This window comes from Dermacentor albipictus, chromosome 1, assembly GCF_038994185.2.
Source record: "Dermacentor albipictus isolate Rhodes 1998 colony chromosome 1, USDA_Dalb.pri_finalv2, whole genome shotgun sequence".
Classification (NCBI taxonomy): domain Eukaryota; kingdom Metazoa; phylum Arthropoda; class Arachnida; order Ixodida; family Ixodidae; genus Dermacentor; species Dermacentor albipictus.
Window position 1 is genome coordinate 312,338,504 of NC_091821.1, and position 21,798 is coordinate 312,360,301.

The following is a 21,798-nucleotide window of genomic DNA, read 5'->3' on the forward strand; positions in this document are numbered from 1 at the left end:
GTTCAAAACAACCCTACTTAACCTCATTACAAGATTCATACCGGTTATCTCAATTAGGTGCAGTAAAAGAGCGCCTTGGTTCAACGAGCGGCTGCGAAGAGCCAATAAAAAGAAAAAGCGTTTGTATAGGCAGGCAGTTGCTAACAACCTATTAACTACGTGGGAAACCTACAGGAAAAGCGACAAGGATTACCAAATAATGCTGAAAGCCACCCGGCGCCAGTTTTTCAGTGACGTCTTACCCACTATGCTATCTAATAATCCCCAAAGATTTTGGAGCGTAATTAACCCACATTCACGCCCCATTTCATCCTTAACAAATTGCAATGGTGATCAGCTGGATGATGCCCATTCTGCTCAACTTTTTAACAACGCTTTTTCGTCTGTTTTCACTCATGAAGTCATTACCCCTTCTTTAGCACTCAGTTCACTTCACGATTATTCCATGCCCTCTATAGTTATAAGTGATGGTGGTATTCTTTCTTTATTAAATAACCTTAAAGATACTACAAGCACCGACCCGCTTGGCTTTAACTACAAAATTCTTCGAAATATATCTCAGAGTATTTTTCAAGTCCTTTCTGCACTTTTTTCTCAGTCTTTATCATCTGGCTGCATCCCTCATGACTGGCGAGTAGCTAAAGTAATCCCAATTTTCAAATCTGGCAGCCGCTCTGATCCCCTAAACTTTAGACCCATTTCACTGACTTGCACCTTCTCAAAGCTCCTTGAACATGTCATACACACCCATATCATTAATTATCTTGAAGATCACAACATCATATATAAATATCAGCACGGTTTTCGCAAGGGATTTTCTTGCGACACTCAGCTTGCTGGATTTACTAACGACTTATTTACTTTAGTAGACGCCGGGTTTCAAGTCGACGCTTTGTTTCTCGATTTTTCTAAGGCATTTGATCGGGTCCCCCACCATAGACTACTACTCAAGTTATCGCATCTCAATGTTCACCCTCAGGTTTTAGCATGGATTAAAGACTTCCTCTCATCTCGCGTTCAGTTCACAGCTGTTAATGGTTCTAACTCTTCGATGGCTCAAGTCACATCCGGTGTACCCCAGGGGAGCGTGCTTGGTCCCCTGCTCTTTCTAATATTTATTAATGACCTACCCAATTGTGTATCTTCCCAAATCAGACTGTTCGCGGACGACTGTGTTGTGTACCGAGCCATTAAATGTGAAACTGACCACCAATTTTTACAAACTGACCTCGATTCAATTAACACTTGGTGTTCATCGTGGCTAATGATGCTAAACCACTCTAAGACAAAGCTGGTCTCCTTTACAAGAAACTCTTCCCGCATCCCAACTGCATACACTATTAATCACGTAACAGTTGAGACAGCTTCTACTTACAAATATTTAGGGGTTCACCTTCAGTCCGACTTAACCTGGAACTATCACATCGATCTGATTTTAGCAGCTGCTAACCGTTCTCTTGGCCTCTTAAAACGTAACCTTCGACACGCTCCAGCGCCTGTGCGTAAACTTGCTTATATCACCCTAATCCGTCCGAAAATCGAGTACGCTTCAGCCATATGGGACCCGGATCAAACCTACCTCATAGATAACATCGAATCCCTGCAGAACCGTGCTGCTCGTTTCATTTTTTCAGATTACTCACGTTTCACTAGCGTCACATTGTTAAAGGCTCGTGCTGGTCTTGATAACCTTTCCCATCGTCGCAAACTTGCTCGCTTAACACTTTTTCACAAAATTTACCATCATCCGTTGCTTCATGACGATTTCTTTCAATCACCATCGGCGGTCTTTCCACGCCGTGACCATCCTTTCAAGATCAAACGCATCATTTGCCGCACTTCATCTTTTGCGAAATCATTCATACCCAAAACAATTATTGAGTGGAACCAGCTGCCTGCTTCAATCGCAACTGAAATGAATTCGTCCAAGTTTCATGAACTTCTAAAAAATGAATGTGATGAGTAGCTTTTTTTCTAGTTTTGTTCCATTACCACACTGTGTTTGATTTTTAATATATATACATTTTTTTGTGTTCTGTTTACTACGTTGCGTTTTTTTTTTTTCATTATGTCTCATTGAGTGTTGTTGTTCTGTTTTTTTTATTATTATTCTTTGCCTATTCCTTGAATACGCTTCTCTGGGTTGCTTGTAGAATTTTTGTCACCCCCTATGTAATACCCTCGTTGTGAGGGCCTTTAGGGGTTTCTTGAAATAAAAATAAATAAATAAAAAAATACCAACATGTATGCGGCCTGTAGGGTGGGCAACGCAGCAACAAAGAACGCCAAGTGGAAAGTTAGAGAGGCCGAAATAATCTCATGGGTGGCGGCAATGGAAGAGAAACCTGCCATGAGTAACTACTTAGCAGGAAAAAACGAAATCAGGAAAGAAACAATTTATGATAACTCAAAGGGAAGCTTACTACTTTTCGAAGCGAGATCGGTATGCCTTAGAACACGCCCCTATAAAGCGAGATATAAGAAGGAAGAAGAAGCATGTGCTTGCTGCGGTAAAGCTAGGGAAACTATGGAGCATGTTTCTTTAGAATGTGAAGACGTCTACCCAGCGGTCGATTTATGCACCACTGGCTTCCACCGTGACCACTGGCCTCCTTGAAGCCCTTGGGTTCAGGGAGAGCAGTGGAAAAGTAAACATGTCCGCAATAGGGGATCAGAAAATGTTGTTGTGGAAGTTCATAGTGTTTTTTTTCCTTTTTTTTATTGCTTAACCTAGGTAAGACTATAGGCATTATAATAGCAAGAGCTTGGCGCAACCCACCACCCAATTCCAAAGGGGACGCTCATAACATACATACATACATACATACATACATACATACAGACATACATACATACATACATACATACATACATACATACATACATACATACATACATACATACATACATACATACATACATACACACACACACACACATACACACACACATACATACATACATACATACATACATACATACATACATACATACATACATACATACATACATACATACATACATACATACATACATACATACATACATACAATCATACATCCGTCCGTCCGTACGTCCGTCCGTCCGTCCGGTTCTGGATGTGAGAGGCAGACATTGAATCCGAAACTTTCGTGACTCGGTTGTTTAGAGGCGCACGTTGTCGCTTAACGTTTTGTGAGCCATATCGAAGCACTCGACCGAGCTCTTAGTTGTCGTCACTGTCACGTCACGTTAACCTCGATCGGCACCTAACGCTTGAAGTAAGCTGGACACACAGTGCCTCAAAGGCGGAGAAGAAAATGCGCAATGCGCGAAACTTGCAACCGACATCAGCCGTCGTGTATATACTATTCAACAAACCACTTCACCAGCAAAGCCTTCACAGACGTGCAATTGTCATTTCGCAAAAGTACAACGCATCAGAAACTGAGTTCATTTACTTCTTACGTTCTTGTACCTGAAAGACGTCGGTGGAAATCACACAAAAAAAAAAAACGGGGAAAAATAATAAAACATAAATGAGACAGGAAAATTATGCTGAGACACTTGTTTATACGCTTAACTCTCCACCGCGCTGTTGAAGCGACGTGCAGTGGGACGTTTGTAGATTTTGTTAGCCTCTCATAATTCTTCTATTAAATTTTTCGCATTATTCCACGTCGTACCTTATCACGTCATACTTCTGGAATGGCGTACCAGGCGTTGTCCTAGAGGTCTCCGCCTTTCACTAAAGTCTAAACATGATTCGTGCTCGCTCATCCGCACGTGTGTCCTTCAGCTTACTACAAAGGACAGAATCCTTGGATATATAATCTATAGAGGACGTTGGAAAGCGGAAGCACACGGATAAATAAATGCCAAGCTGCGTTTTTTCAACGCTCTTTGAGAATTGAGCGTCTGAAATGCGAAAGATGACGCAGAAACTTTCCGCCGGAATGCCGAGAATTTCTGCGAAAGCGCACGTGGCAATATCGCGGAATGTGCGACAACAAGCTCGCACTCTCGATGAAAAATGTTCCCTCCCTGCCGCCGTACACCACCAGCTCCGGCCGGAATAACTGCGCCACTGGTTGGAATTATTTTGCCGCCTGGCCACAGCTGCTTCCATGCAGCTGCTGAACAACAGTGCGGACGCGAGAAGGTCAGCAGCGCAAATAAACGAGAGATAAGCGCGCTTAAAAAAATAAAAAGAATGGAAAAATACGCACAGGAAGGGTATGCTTTTGCCAAGCCGCGAGCAGTGGCAATTTATATGAACATGGTGAGCTATGAGCAGTCGCAGTTCCGTTCTGCGTCGTTCAAAACAAAGGTCTGGTATGCGCGTGTAATCCGCTCGGCTCGCCGTTGTTTCGGTGGCATCGCGTTATCCAGTGTCTATAGTCGTATACAGTCAAGGAGAAAATAGCCTTGGGCATACATGAAAATAATTTTAGAAATGCACGCTGTTGTGTCTCGACGAGCACTGCTGCGACGCGCTGGCATGCTGTCACTTTCGCGCGCTCACGGCCACCTTGGGCGGGAGGGACAGGTATACGCGGCGCAAGGGCGGGAAAACTAAGCGCAGCGCGTATGAGCTTCTCGTGTCTCATTGCAGCGAAACTGCTGCATAGATTCTTGGAATGTTCCGGTGCTTGACCAGTTGCTTATTTCAGTGTGATCACATACTACAAGCTGCCTCCCCTCTCCCGGCTTCAATAAAAGAAGAAATGTATAGAAAGTCTGCTACTTCGCGGCCTCCCATTTATGCTTACTTCTTCTTGCTTCTGCGACATGGTCTTCAGTTGCAGGTCCTCATCCAACAGGTGAATCATATAGCCCGCCAAGTAGGTGTTTCCTTAAAGGAAAGTGTTATAAACCCGGAAAACTCAGGATCAGAGCTGGAAAAGACAGAGAGAGAGAATGAAAGGCACAATATTCGCATTTGATGCGTAAGAAAAGAAGCTGTGTGGCATTAAGAACACATTTAAGGATAATATAAAAAGACGAGCCTGTCGGTGTGAGACTGCATCAACCAGGGTTATATAATAAGTCACACTGAAGATGCGTGCAACACTTTTGCATCGGCACTAATGTCATTAAATAATTTAGGAAGTTCTTTAAAATAAGTTATTTATGAACGCGGCATCAAATCACACACAAATACTATAAACATGAATAGGGAGGAATTAAACTGGAGGGTTGCCTTAAATCCAGCCTGCGCTATATAATCTCCAGGTATTCGTCTCCAAGGCGAATAACCACCCTGGGGACCCACCCTGCATCGCTCCCTCACCCCATATTTTGTTTTTCTCTCGTCAATAAACGTTTATGCCTCCTCCTGCAGGTGGTGGCCGTGTATATATATGCTTTGACCAAAGCTGCATCGTATGAATATTGTAGAGAAAAAATACACGCTACGATCACAGATGTGGCACAGCGTCCGCGTCGCATGCGTGGGGTCCTGCACTGCAGTCGCTGTGGCATAGAAAACCCAAGGTCTTTTCCTGCGTCTATAGAAATATCTTCAGCTGTGGGAGGTGGCGCGAACAGGCAGCCACCGTGGCCACGGTTTATTCAAGTTCGACCAGCCACGGTGCAGCGGGATCTCGGGAGCTGAGGTCGAGCGCGCTGGCGTGTTCTATATTCTCGCGCTACCTGCACCTGAGCCCATCTTCTTCTCAGCCTGCTTTGGAGGCGATAGTCGCGCCGCTACACAGCCGTAGCGCTCACCCGCTTGCCGGGCTTCGCAGCTCGGAAGGGAGCCCTGTACACTCCTTTTTTTTATTTTTCAGGCGCCGTCTCCGGGCGTCCCCGCACCATCCAGAGTTACGCTTCCGTAGCTACCGTAGCTCCAGATGAAAGCACAGAACTTGCGCTGTTGGTGAAACAGGTGCAGTTTCTGAACCTGTGATACTGAAACGCTTCGAATGGGGAGACCTCCAGATAATGATGGCGTATCCACTTAACGCGTGCGACGCGTGATACCGCACGGGAAATCCACACAGCGATAGCCTCCCCCTACCCCTCCCCCCCCCCCCCCTAAAAAACGTAAATAAATAAAGAAAGCGCGTTATGTAAGTGTGCAATAAGCACTGGAGCAGCCCTTACGCTGCCGTTCCTTGGGTCTGGGGTACCATACACGAAGAATCGGTCGACTGTCGTAAGTGTGCAGCTCCATAACCTACAGCGGACATTCGCCACCCGTGGCGGCTGCGCCCAAAAACGAGGGCGTACTTGAGAGAGAATTTAACAGTTTCCAAACTACGAACGGATCACATATAGACAGCTATAGGCGTGGGCTTACGGACAATAAGTTCGCTAAGCCACTACTGCAGTTTCTATACGTACACGAGGAAGGCCTCTCCGCGCTTTTGTTTAAATAGACATCTGAGATCCAGGGCATACTGCCGTATGGACTAAATAAATAAATAAATAAATAAATAAATAAATAAATAAATAAATAAATAAATAAATAAATAAATAAATAAAGTGTGTATATGTTGTGTATGTAGGAATAGACGAATTTATCGTCGCAGCTTCTACAGTGTTGCACATGCTGCTTTTGGGGCACGTGGTTCTCCGGTGTCGTTCTCAGTAAGCTCCAAGCGATCAGAAAAAAAAAAAAGTTATGAGGAAAGAAAAACGACCGGGGTTTTGCGCTTTTTCTCGTAAGCCGCATACGGCGGCCGTTTCAACAGCACCTGCTGTTGCTGCCGTTAGCTTCTACAGATTTATCTCGTTCTGCCTTTTCCAAGCCGCTGCCTTGCCGACGGCACACCGCGACAAATAACTCTGACCCTGACGTCCGACGTCTATCGGTCTCTCAGAGCCATTGTATCATTCGAATGTCGCTGTGGTAACTCGCGGAGGCGTGCGTTTCCGGCTCTCCAGTCGATAATTTTGCTTTCGACGACTCTCAGAACTGAAGCGCTCGCGGACAATGTGGAGAGAAAGAGAGACTGCATCGTACCCTCCTCCAGTGAGCATTCCTCCATTTCGAAAAGGCTTTATGTGGACATATTATACTGCGACAGAAGTTTAAAGCTAGAAACTAAGTTCAAGGCTTTGACCGGCCGTCCACTTTCCGTCTTTTCCGTTACGCTGTCGTGGTCGTCAAGTCGTCATCGCTGTCGTACCGTCGTCAGGCGGCCTCCTCCTGTGCTCAGCCTCGCCATTGGGGGAAGAGCGAGGAAACCTTCAGACAATCCACGCCGCAAACCGGCGGCTTATACAGAACGACACTTTCACTCACAAAGTGCATAGTACCAGTGAGCGCATCTAATAATAAACAAGGTGTTCTTCCGAAGGTGGCGACGTGTATATATGCGGCTAAAGCCTGCTGCTTTCGCAAGAAATGAGTTCAGAGGAATCGCTCGAGTCGGCGGATCTTTTTTTTTTTCTTAAGTGAAACTTACTTTGCCATCACGGTTTCGCGTCCGTTAATCCCTATTGTACACTATATGTATGTGGATATGTGAATATATATATAGGCAGATCTGTTTATAAACAATGCATAGGATGTGACATACGCAACGTGGAAGCGCAACATGCCAGAAAGCAGGTGATCATGCACGGCCGAGCCAAGGTCACGCGCACCATGTCATACTGCGCCCTCGAGCGGTCGCAAATTTCCCTGAAGCCTTATGTGGGGTTAAATCACTACAGGACGCTCGTGCGAATCTTTTCGAAGCTGTTGTGAATGCTATGTAGCCTTATTTGCGCAATGAACCTTAAGTTGACTGGGACAACAAAAAAAGTGAATAGAATGAACAAGTCGCAATTTAATTTACGTAAATGTGCCGCTAGTGTGCGCCCTTACACACTTGGCGCTTCCGATGCCAGCGCGTCGCACGACTGCTTTTTTTGTTTGTTTTTTTCCCCGCACGCCAGCGGTGCACGCGTCTGCCGAATGTAGCGCGGCTGCCGGCGGTTTCACAACACATTCTGAATTGTGTGTGGTGTAACGACATTCTATAACGGCCGCCATTTTAAGTTGCTAGGCAACGTGCCGGCTGCGAGAGATGTCACGAGAGCATTTCCCCGACAGATTTAAGACACCTCTAAGTCACACTAAGGGTTAGGGAAAGCGAATGCGAAGCCATTGTCACAAGTTCTTTAAGCGAAGGTTTTCCTTGTCTTTATAGTGGCCTTTATAGGCCTTAGTATCCACGCGCATATGCGACAGGTGCATGCCACTTCGGCGGAAACAAGCTCAGGCATAAAGGACGCCAAGAAAGACAGACAGCGCAAGTTCTCACTGCGTGTTGCTACGGCATGCTAAGATGTGTGGTTTGTACATTCCTTTATATTCCTTGATAGAACGCAGATATCTACGTGGAATCGTGCATTAGCATAGCAGGTCCTCTGTTAAGGAAAATAATTGTTTGAGGGATATTGGGCTGCTAACAACAAGGTGTCATCTGTTTCAAGGTGTTTTCTGTTTCCAGAAGCACGCATCTTGACGGACAGACAAAAACAGAGGGTGCGAAGTCCCACGTGCAAAGTGTGCACTGCTTTCTGGTTCCAGAAGCTGTGCTATGCTGTTACTTCACCAATGCTGTTATAAATGGAGGGATCGCAACAACAAAAGGGGCGGAGTCAAACTGACAAAAGTGGTTCATGTACTGTGGTGCTTGTCTTCATAGTGCTTTCACAAGCCCATGTCACTGCGTCCCATTCAACACATTCTACTGTATAGAATGCGCAGCTGATTCCCAATGCGTCTTAGAATAGAGCCTGTTTGTCTCTGTTCTTTTGAGGCTAAATGTTCATGCTTTCGTTGCCAGATAGAGTTCGTACAGTCGCGTGAAATATGAGCTGCAACACGGTCACCGTGATCGAAGAGGCTCCGAACTGCACGATGCACGGTGCCGACATGCGGAAAATTGGTTTATTAAGTACCCGCAATGGGTAAGCCGTTTAGCTCTTCAATTTTACAGCGAAGCTGTATATGGCTAGGACTCCATACCTTTTTGTTCTCCGTGAACTAAAACTATCATGATCAATGGCTCATAACCCCGTAAGCATTCATAATCCCTTAAGCAAGCTAAAAATGCAATGGCTCATAGGCTCGTAAGGCAGAGGCTACAAGCACTCAGAAAAGTGAAGCGAACAGCGCTTATATCCTTTCTAATTACGCATAGAACATACAGAACAGCATGTCGAAAACTGTCATCATCAACGGCGCATACCTCCGTGAGCGATGGCTCTTACGTACCCCTGTAAGCAAGAAAAAAGATGGAATGACTCAGTCCCGTAAGGTTCATGACTACTCACTTTGCGTGAATTAGCTGCGTTGACACTACCCCTGTCGTCGTTGTCGGTGATTACAATGTGGATGTGTCGGCACCGAAAAGGGAGCGGTTTAAGCGTTTTGTGCTGCGGACATTGGGATGCCACACCGATCCGGCCATGCACCCAATGGCGTACGTGCATCGATTTCACATTATCAGAAAATGTGATTGCAGTTGCGAGTGTAATAATGACAACCCATCAAGACAATAAATGAGTTTGTACCTTGGTTCAAAATTATGTGTCAACTCCGTGTCGCGTGCTTAGGAGCTTCGCTGGTCAATCACTTTCACAGAGTGGAATGTCTCATGATGTTTTTGGTATGTCGGCGCCTCCGTACTGTCTTAGAGCTCCTCCGAGCAGGAGCACCCTGTTGCAGCGTCAATTAAGCGCAACTATACATACTCTCAACACTCAGCGATCTTTAAGAGAGCACTTTTTGTGCCTTGTCATTGCCGATGACTGCGAGCCGAGTTAGAATCGCTACCAAAGCGTCGGCTTGCAAGAGCGTTCTCTCCGCACGTTGTCTTCTGTTATGACAAGCACGTGATAATTTTTCAAGCCCTGTTCGACCGTGGCGCTGCAGCCGTAAAGCCACTGGAAGCATGCTGTGTTGCGAAATTCTCCTACGCATGCGCCACACGCGACCTAACGGCGGGAAAATTTCAGACACAGTGAGAAACGAAAACAAAAGAGAGAACGGCTGTTTAGCCTGGCCGATATACGGCAATTTGAGAACAAGAACTTGCTTGCTTCACGCAGAACGCATTAAGGCACACATGTAATGCAACCCATACGTATACGCGTCAATTCCTTCACTCCACACTGTGTTTTCGTGTTGTGCGAGTTCTGCTTCTAAATAACGGCTCTTTGAGGTGACCTGAATGAAGGCTCAAGTGTAGTGAGGCTTAGGTGCACGCACAAAGCCAGCAGTTTCAGGCCTGCACTCCTTATCACTCGTTACATTGTTGAAATCACGGTCCCTTGCGATGCAGCAAGAATGCGAAAAAAGCACAAAAGCAGTCACTTTCGTGTGCTTTGTACAAGAGTGTTCCCTTCTTTATGCCGACGCACGAACAAGTGTTTTGGCGCACTCCCCGGCACGTCGTGGTGACTCAGAGTCTGTGGTTTTCAGGCAGCTGCGAATGAGCGGGCTGTTTGTATTTCCGGCTACGATGGGCATATTCGTAATGTAGACGAATTTCAAAATGTCTTTGCTTAGAGTGTGGCGAAATATTCACACACGCACTTACTCGAAATTCCCCGATGATATGTTACCAGCCGCTCTACTTTCCTGTTTTGTTGTGTGCGTCATGTACTCTTTACTTTGAGATTGTATTTATGCTGCCTTGTTTTTATACCCTCATGAACATTCGTCCCGGGTGGGATAACCAACCAGTACAGCCTCCAGTTAACCTCCCTGCTATTATATGCATTCGTCATTTTTCTTTTCTTCCCTGCAGCCCCTTTCCTCCGGTGCAAGGTAGCAAACTGGACGTTCGTCCGGTGAACCTCCCTGAATTTCCTCTCTTCTGTTTCTCTCTCTCTTTTTCATCTCTCGCGACAAGTATTTCCCATATTTTAGTCCATCCTATCTGCTGTATTTTTCTTCCGTTCCTGCATCTTGTTCGACAGCCGCGCACATCGATGTAATTAGCAGTAAATTTAAATGAATGGAACGAATGAAGCTGTTAACTTCAAAGGATCTTGCTAAATTATTTTGTTTAAGCTGTTTTGTGCTGTACCATAATGGCTTCATAAAATATTATCGAATCTTTTGAACGCGTCACTAGGAAAGAGGACGCATGTCATTATGTGCTTGTGCGTGCTTAAGCCATAGACTGAGATCGTCGACGAGCTTTTCATACCGAGGGGGTCGGTTGTGTCCGAGCGCGCGCTCTAGATCGCGACTCGTGGTCGGCTAGTATACGAAGGCGTAGGTTGCGTGGGAAGAGATCAGAGAGGCAAGAGAAATGACACCTGGAAGCCCAGAGCATTCATGGCAGCGACATGACCAATGGCTCTTTACGGCCATTGCGCAGGTTGCGCATGTTACTGCTACAGTATGGAGTGTGAACAGGGCCTTAAGCAACACCGGAAGTTGGGATGGTCGAAGACAGTGGGCATGAAGTGGTCATCTTTATCGTTCCCTTTACAGTCGCCCCTCACGCGCCCGATAAGCGGAAGTCAAATAAAGCAGAAGGACGTGCTCATACGCCCACAGCTTCAGTGACGTCACAAGGACGCTCGTACGCAAGGAAACGGCGAACAACGAAATCTGCCATTTGCCCGTTGCTGAAGGCCATTGATGAGGGTTGAGAAGCAGACACAAACGATCGCGACATCGGATGCATTTAGTAGAACAGTTTCCATTTGAGTGAACGTGGAATTTGATTTTGGTAGTTTTCTGAGAAACCCGTACGGGGTTTGCTTTCTAGCTTCGTGCTACATTCCGGTGGATGACCATATTTACTTTGTTTATAGTTTTAACGTAAATATCGACAAAGGAAAAAGAGGAGGTTCTTTGGCCTCAAGCATTTGGTAACAGTGTGTCTTGTTTTTAATCTTAAAGTCGTAATGCCATCACTAGTATTTATGTGCTACTCAGAGAAATTATCTTTCGCCGCAGACTTCCTGATTTTTATTAACGTATCCAAGGATTCTTGTCATGGCTATACACAGAGCTGTATTTTTGTGTTTCTACACAAGCTAAGTGCTTCCAACTGGTTTTGCTGTGTCTGTCCGCCCGTCCTACCCGTTACGTAGTTGTCTTCATTGCTTGTTGTTGTCAGTTGACAAAATGAGGAAACTAAATCAACAAATCAATTGCCCTTATAGAGCCAAAGTTTTGGTTTGTGTTAGACCAGCAATTGTCGAGCTTAGTCTGAGGCCCTCGACAGCTGCGTGTTCAGGCCAAGGTTCACATTTGGAAGATTGACATCAATCAAGGTAACAAGCCTAAACAAGGCAGCGATGCAGCCTCTCCTGATAGCTACAGAACCATCACACTGACCAGTATTCGCTGCAGGATGTTTGAACATATCTATTCCCATAGCTGGTAGAATTTGTTGTATCAAGTAATTTCTTTAGCAAACACTAGCACGATTTCAGAAAGCTTCTTTTGTGCGAAAGGCAAATACTCATGCTCACTAATGATTTGTCTTTCATCCTTGATAGAGTTGCTTTCACAGACTGCATTCCTTTAGAGCTTCAGAAAGCCTTCAATACCGTATGACACTGCCGCCTTCTCCTGTGGAAGTTGAGCAAACTCAGCATTGACCCCCAACATATTAAACTACATTCATTACTTTCTCCGAAATCGTTCCCACAATCTGTTAACCACTCAGACTCACCAGCTTGCCCTGTAATCGTTGCAGGTGTGCTGCAAGGCGCAGTGCTCGCACGTTTATTATTTCTCATTTATATTAACGATCTTCCTAACATTGTTTCTTCTAGCATTCGTGTGTTTGTCGATAGTGTGTCATTTAACGCGAGAAAACTAAAACCGAAGATTCTCTCTTACTTCAGGCAGGTCCTTATAGTGTGTCGTCCTGACGCAATCATTGGTTCATGAAATTAAACGTTACGAAATGCAAAATGACAAGAATTTCGCGTTGCAACACTGCTACAGCATTTCTCCGCAAGATTATCAGTTAGATGCTCTCCCTCGTCACTTCTTATAGATACTTAGGTATTCATGTAACAAGCAATCTGTCATGCCAGACACATGTTCACTACGTTTTTTCATAATGCTAACCGCGGACTTGGTTTCTTGCGTCGCAATATTTGTCGTGCCCCTCTTTTATTTAACTAATATTATATAAATCGCTCGTAAGATTCAAACCAGAGTATCCTTCGTCAACCTGGGATCCACATACAACATACCTAACATAATTACTTGAAAGCATATTGGAGGTTGGATTGCGCAACATTCTGAAAGCATTCCTGAATACTTGAAAACATTCAGAATCTCTCTGCGCCTTTCATTAAATCAAATTACTTCCGCATTGCAAGTGTCTCTGCCATGAAAGTTCAACTGACCCTACCAGAATTATCAATTAGAAGGCGAATTGCTCGCCTATTTCGTTTCCAAAAGATATATTGCACATATCATCCGCGAAAGCAAGACCTGTTCATTTCGGCTTCTTAGATCTCCTCACGCGTGGACCACCAGTTTAAAGTACACATACCGAGCTGCCGTACTAACCTCGGTTTTAATACGTTCCTGCCGACGACAGCCGCCGAATGGAACCACCTCCCGGCCTCCACCGTCAACAATCGTGACCACGAAACCTTGCAAGCCGCAATCACTGCTATTATTATTATTATTATTATTATTATTATTATTATTATTATTATTATTATTATTATTATTATTATTATTATTATTATTATTATTATTATTATTATTATTATTATTTGCAAACATATATACCCATCGCAGGAAAAAGGGAAAGCGAGGAGCAGGCTGGCAACTGCCACCGGAAGGGACACAACGCCTGCCTACTTTTCAGAAAGGAGAAGACAGAAATATAGAAGTGCAAGATAGGAAGAAGGGGAGGAAGGAGGAAAGAAAAAAAAAATTAAATTATGGGGTTTTACGTGCCAAAACCACTTTCTGATTATAAGGCGCGCCGTAGTGGAGGACTCCGGGAATTTCGACCACCTGGGGTTCTTTAACGTGCACCTAAATTGAAGTACACGGGTGTTTTCGCATTTCGCCCCCACCGAAATGCGGCCGCCGTGGCCGGGATTCGATCCCGCGACCTCATGCTCAGCAGCCTAACACCACAGCCACTGAACAACCACGGCGAGTGGAGGAAAGAAAGTGGAAGATGACAAATATAAAATAATCAAGGAGAACGCAGACAGCACGGGTCACATATCGTAGGGCCGGTCACTGCAGGTGACGCTGCTACAGAATGTTAAATAGAATACTGTCCGAGGTATTCTTATTTTCAAAATAGAAATAGGCTACAATCGTGAAACTGAGTTAGTTTATTTTAGGAAAGTAAGAAGAGCGCAATGAGCCCGATCGCTTCGAGACGCACAGCCACTGGGTTGCAAACATTCGTGTCGAGGGCCATGCACCGCAGGCCAAGGAGGTGATGGTACCTCACTAACGACATGCGCTGCGCACTAAAAGTGGGACACTCTAATATCAGGCGCTGAAGGGTCTCACAGCAACAGCAAGACGTACACTATGGACTGGCCACACGTCCTCGTTGGTATAAACGTTCGAACGCGTACACACAGCCAACCATTAGCTTGAGCAGTAGTGCTCTAGCGCGATGAGGCAAGCCTCGACCGTGAACACGGGGCCGGAACGTTCCATTTATGTCGCGCTGGTCTGGATGCTGCTTGAGTAGGTGGCGACGAATCAGCACACGAGCGTCATCAATCTTGCACAAAATTTCAGGGCAGACATAGTCGTCATGAGCGCAAGATGAAGCCAGCCGATTAGCCTCGTCATTTGTTGCGGTCCATGCGTGCGGAGGCACCCACTGGGCAACGAGACATACTCCGTTTGATGCAATTTTGTTAGCGGAGTCAGTAATGCTACACACAACTGGACAATCGATTAGACTGCGTTGTAATCTGCTAAGGACAACGCGGTAGTCCGTAAAGAGGGCAACGGAACTCACCTACTCCTCTTTGTAACTCGCATAGGCATTCAAAGTATTTTAAATCCAATAAATTTATTAAGATTGATCTACCGCTGATACGTGCTTCTCCGAGCAGCCCTCTTTACTGCACCATACTCGACGACGTCAATACAGCACTTCTGTCCGATGTGACACATATGACACATATGACACAGGGGACACCAGTGGCACTGCGTAACAGAATCTGCACACCACTGTATAGCCCTTCGGCGCTTCTGGAAGGACACTGGATTGTATGAACGCTTGTGACAGTGGAGATTCCTTTGCGACTGACTTTGAATGACTGATTATTACTTTTCTTTTCTCTCTTTACGTGTTCTTCCTCCCCCCCCCTCCCCAAGTTTAGAGTAGCCAACAGGGCACGTCCTTGGTTCACCTTCCTACCCTTCCCTCTTCATTTTTTTTTTCTCTCTCTACTGTGCTCGGGGGTTGAAACGCGATAATGAGCCCGCATGGCGGCGGGCGTGTTTTGCACCAGCGGTGAGTGTTGGGTGATATCGCTGGAGGCCAAATGCAATACCAATGCATTACAATTAAGGGCTCTCGCTTTCATCGTACACCACACTGGGTCAGCTCGCTGTCCCCAGAGCTCACACGTGGCACAAGAAGTGCCGGCCGATCGTTGCGGGCCGATCACTGTGGGCCAATCATTTCAATCGCTGAGCACTGTACATGACTTCGTGTAATCGCTGTGCCGCTCATGCAAAGCTATCTCATTGCTCACGCAGAGAGTAAAATGGTGTAGCTGCTTATCGCGGCTGCCACGTGCGCGTCAAAGCGGCAGCCGTGCTCTCGACCGAGCTGATAAGCGCCTGCGAGCGAGCGTTGCGACTAGGGGGGCATCGACAGGTTATCTGTTTGCCTCGCTCCTCCAGACGATACGTTGCCGCTGCCTGCTGTGTGGTAGTACAAAGTATTGATGCCTCCAGCCAATAGGAGCACCTGCATCGTATACCGATTGCCTCATTGAACTTCTGAGTTTGAAATCTCAAATGATAAAACTATAGGAGCGAATATAGGCACGAGAAAAGGCTCGCCACCTACACGTTCTGTTGCCGATGTAGATTATACGTATAAGACCGCGTAGGCTTGGTAAGAAGCAAGGTTCGTATCTTATTCGCATACGTATTCACCACTTATATGTTTTCACTCTCTCTTCGTAGGTATCGCCGTTTTTTCTATGATTTCTTAACAAAAGTGCTCTTTGGAGAAGTACGTTATATCAGGTCTCTATAATATTTCTCTAGTAGACGTTTTAAAGATATATTCAGTACCGGTGGAATTAGCCATTTACGGCTGCGAAATTTTCGTACACGTGCAACTGTCTTCAGTTGGGCAGAAACTCGGACCCCTTTGCGCGGCATAGTTGATATTCTTGAAGACCAACGCTCTTACGAAATACACGAAAAAGCTTGTGGCGCTATTTTCTGTGTATTTCCTTGAGCGCTGGTCTTACAGAATTTGAACGCGACTAACTTGTTTTTGTTTTGTTTTTTTACTCATTTATCCCGAAGGCAGAGACTGATTGCAACATCCTGCCCACCTCCATCGTCAACGTCATTACTGTTTCTGTATCTAAAGCTCGACGAGTTCGCGCCCCCGCTGGACCTCCAATAAAGTTCTTTCACCCACTCACTCACTCACTCACTCACTATCACGTGCAAACCTTCTTCATCATACAATTGGGTACTTTCAATTCTTCGTCACCACTAAATTATGTAACGTCTTCAGGAATTTAATATATAGGAATAAATAAATAAACCAGATGATCAGTGGCGATGGTGTACTATCAAACATGCATGTCGGCTCTGAAGACGAGTCTGAAGTTGTCAAAAACAGATGTTTCGCTTCGTACTTATAGATTCACACACAAACACACACACACACACACACACACAAACACACACACACACACACACACACACACACACACACACACACACACACACACACACACACACACACTCACACGCGCGCGCGCGCGCGTACACGCACACACACACACACGTCGCCGCAACTGCCACAGGCAGCATTGCCAGTCATTTCGTAGCGGCAAACAAATGCAGTCGTAAAAGATACTCCTAGCCACAGCCAGCAGAGAAAAGTCTCGATGACCAAGCCGGAGGCTTGGGTCCAGGCGGTGCAGACGATTATGCCGGCAACCCAGCTGGCGTGTTCCACATTAATCGTGTGGTATCACGCACGGGTATACGAAGCTTTGTTGATGCACTGATTATTGGATGGGTTCTTTCACGGCATCTTTGTGAGCCCTCCTACCTTAGGCATGATGCCGCAGTGACCTGAGAGCCACTGGAAAGGGAAGTCATGTTATTTCTCTGCTAGTTGCTGATACAGCCCTCTTATTTCCCTCACAAGTTGGTCTTGTGGTGCACGACATGGCTGCCTTGGAATCGATAAGTATGCTCTGTGTTTGTGGTAGGTCTTCATAAATCATGCGAAGTGCGCTGCCAAGTGCCGCAAGCTTCGCAAGAGTCCACGTTGTCCGGTTAGAGGTCTTGAACTGAATGGGGACGGCTTTTGCGGAGAAGATTCCAGCTCCTTCAGATCAGCGTAAATCTGAAGAGGATCCTTGTATATATCTCGTGCAGCACGAGTAGAGATAGCTGCTCTCGTTCGAATTCCTGCTATCGATAGTGGAACTTACGGGTGAGCCAGGCACATAGGATGCGCCAGCAGCCTTTCGGCAGGCGCAGAATTTCTAGGGAGGCAGCCACGGTGCCCCGATACCTCCAGGAAAAAGCAGGCACTGATGAACCTGCTGATGCATTTGAAGTGGGCTACCGGCACTGGCCATAGCGCAGCGCGCAGCACCCGCGTGGTCGTGGTCCAGCTTTTCTTGGTGTGGGAAAGGAGGATGGGATGCACGAATGAATTCACTGTAAGATACTGCCCGAGTCATTAGGACCTTGCACGCAGAGTTGCACAAGAGAGAGAGAGAGAGAGAGAGAGAGAGAGAGAGGTGGCAGCGGAAATATCGGAGGAAGAACTTGCGCTCTCCGCACAACGCAGCCACGTACCGGCGCCCCGAGGGATGAACGCACCCGTCTGGCCGGATCCAGGTGGGGCGCGCGCACAGTTGCGCGATTTCTCCAATTGTCCAGACGATCGGTTCCGCTGTGGACCAGTCACGTCCCGAGCGGTCCCGAGTGCGCTGCAGCCTCGAGAAGCAGCAGGCATCGACACCGCCGCGGACCCGTTCTACAGCACCGGCGACCGTAAACACGAGATGTCTTCATCTTCGAAGCCTCGAGCGATGTGCTGCGATGACCATGGTGCCTGGGAATCGGGCGCATTCGTTACAGGTCGAAACGGTGACGTCCTCCCCCTAGAAACGCTTCTCGTAACAACAGCCCTTTCAATACTCTCCCCTTCAGAAAGAAACACCTTCTGCCGCTGATTCGGCTTGAAGCGAGACGGTTGGTATATGCATACCGGGCAACTTTGGGGGAGGTCTGCGCTTCGTATTGCAACTGACCGCAGCCAAAACATAGGAAGAACAAAAAAAAAAAAAAGCTGCGTCGGCCATGTCCTACGTCTGTGTACATTTCTTATGCCGTGTCCGTGGTCAGATCCGGTTGTTCATTCTCGCTATGTTTTCCTGCTGTGTCTGAGTAGTGCCTGGAAGACGGACACAATCGCCTCTAAACTTCCGAAACGTTTTTGCGCTCTTGCATACGCGGGGATTCAGTGACGTGACGCTGAATAATACAGCAGGAGCCTGCATAGAACAGCAACGGGCGCTTTAATGCTTCTTGAATGGATTTCGTACGGAGATGACGGTTCCTATTGAGTGGGCCGTCTTACATGACCAAGAAGTGCATTGTACATTGTTTTAGGATGGTCACATCGTTACGTTCGACTCCCTACAATTCAGAGCGAGGCGAATGCATTATTGATTACGCGACTACGTTACCGCTGGTTCTTCTGGGACAATTCCAGGCTGCGCTACTACGATGTACGCGCACAAGGCTTCTAACTCTCCCGTCTCGTCCACTTCGATCGGGACTTCAAAACTACTCGCAGTATTACAAGCGTGCAATTTCGTATTCATGAGCGGATGTATACGCGAACCCGACCTCTTCTTGTCCATAAGTATATATGCGCACTGTGTCACTTTCCAGCCTCATTTATGAAAACAAGATAACGAGAGCCAGCCTATGAACATCGTTGGCGGCGAGATCGTGCCCTGCCTTCATTCAGATCCTCGCCCTAAAGCCCTTCTAGTGTCCACGAATATCTAATGAGTAGCAGCTACGACAGCCTGCACGCAGAGCGATGGAAGGACCGCTCGACAGTTGTCTATAATATTGAGGATGCAGGGAAGAAGAATGGATTATTTTGCGCCAAAGCAAGAAATCAAAACAGCATAGGGTGTCATACAGGCACCGGCGACGCGCACGTACATGCTATAGCAACAAACACATGTCGGATTCAGCACGTCAAGGTTGAACGGTGGGATATATGGCGCTGTAGTGCTGGGCTAAAAATTAAATCTCATCCCCTGCTATTCTTCAGGGTGCACCAAAAAATAGGTGCACAAGCGTTTTTGCGTACGCGACTTCGTCCTTAACGGCATAGAAAGCCATAACTTCTGAACAACTGCACTGAGTTCAATGTGTCCGTGTATAAAATACTAAGGTAATCAAAGGCATCACCGTTCTTTGCGAGTTCATGCTTGAACCCTCTATTGGTGGTTCGTGGCACGAAGATGTGGATGCAACAGTCAGTGGTTGGGCCACATTGACGACGGCAGCTAACAGGCTGGTTCGGGGTATACGCGTGCGCTGATCCTATGCACTTGTTGCGCATCAGCGTTGCCTTTCTCTCGAACTTGCCTCATGAATATGCAACCGGCGTATATTTTCTACCCTTAACACCCTGCATGGTGGAAATACACGGTAACGAGGACCAACGGCTGCGGCAGTGGCGGGTGATGTCCATTCCGAAAGCATGTGATACTGATCGTTCGGTAGTCGGGCTCACCTGCTTCACGTAGCGGTAGCGCTGCCACCCTACCACTGCCACGCCATCCATGTGCCAGCTGGTGAGCTATCTACACAAGCACTTAACTCATGACAGCGTTGGTATAGACAGCGGCAATGCGTTCCCAATCTCGCTGAGAGCGCAGCTCTGTGCGCTACATGTGCGAAGAACGGAGTCGCATAAAGTGTCGTTCGCTTGATTACGTAAGATGACGTCTTTACCTAACGTGGCGCTCCAGAGACGAGAACAATAAGCAAGCGTAGTTGTGCGACCGTCGGTTATTAGCGTCTCTCCCAAATCCGTTTGAATAGGCGACTTATGTGGCGGCATTTTTGTAACTCAAGGTCGCCGTAAGGAAGCATAAGTGCGCGTACTTTCGTTCTTCAATTTCTTTTTCCTCCAATACCCTAAGTACCCACTTAAATACGCACCAAGGCCACGCTGAAAAGGGCCTTTTTTTGAGTTCACTAGAGCCGAGCTTGCAGAAAGTGTGATTTTTCGCCATGAGTGGAGAGCTCTTTTCCAGGCCACCAGAAGAAAAAAAAAGAAATACGAAGGACGAGGAGGAGAAAAGGGAAGTGAGCCGACGTCGCGCCCGGTTGGCTACCCTACACATGGGGAAGCGGATGCATGTAGAAAGGATCGACGGCTTTGACTGCTGTCTTAAGGTGAGTCACAGAATATAAGCATAAAAAAAAAACACGTTCGTTTAGCATGTAAGGATGCTTCGTTGAGTGTTATCGCTCGTCCGTTTATAAAGCTCAAGAAAGTCGTCAATAATTTTTTTCTTGGCTTTTGTCGAAGTATCAGCAGCGCGAATTGACGCCTATAGTGCAAACCACATGAAATGAGAGGGAGTGCACCCCCGAAAAATAAATAACGTGGCAGATAAAGGAGTATAACAAACGAATAGGAGGCAAGTGGTAACAGCGGTAAAGGTGCAGTAAAAATGTCTAAATATCACCAAAAAAAGGAAAAGGGCTGATTGTTGTTTTGATTTTTGTATCCGTCATTACGACAGTAGCTAAGAATGGAAACAAGCTCCGAAGTTCGACCGCCAGCCTACCAAGCCATAAATTTCTGCCAACCGCATACATGTAGTCAGACACGCCTCACGACGCAATAATACTACATTACAACTGCCAACAGCCGCGAACTAAAGACTAACTGCTCCACGCAGGTTCACACTGGTTGCTTTCTACATTTCCCCCATATTGTTAAATGAAATTTATTTTAGCTGCAACAAACAATACACGGCTGTGTTATCACATTGTTTTTATCTACTTTTATGATGCCCGCTTTAGTTTGTTTTGCGACCAGTAAACATATGGTGTTTATATTTTCTTTTTGACATGACATGTTAGTATTCACGCTATCCCAGTTCCTGGGATATCTGCCTTCCATGATACATTGTTCTCCATCCTGTAGTGTCCTAACTGCTGTGCGTATTACCACATTTCTTTCTTTCCTTTTTTTTTTTTGCGATGCATTGTATGCGCCTGTGGTGCGATCGGAGATGGTCGTTCGGCACGTTCGTTCAGTTACCGGCGCGCGCGATTGGCCTACTCCGCGCAGACGTCGCCAGCCGCGGGGCGTGGCCACGTTTTTGGTAACGTCAAAATGACGACACGCTCCTGTCAATTATCCTGCCACCGAGCATTTCGTATGCTAGGCGCCGAACCCGGCTGGAGTTGGGAAGTTTGGAACGATCATCGCTCGTTACGAGACCGGCTTCGCATGGCGCGTCTGGTGGATTAGATTGGATCCAAACGGTCGCTTCGGCAGCTGATTATCACGTTCGGATCCAATCCATAGTTTAATTCGAGAAAAATGGCGCTTGCGTTGGAAACTTCGGTGT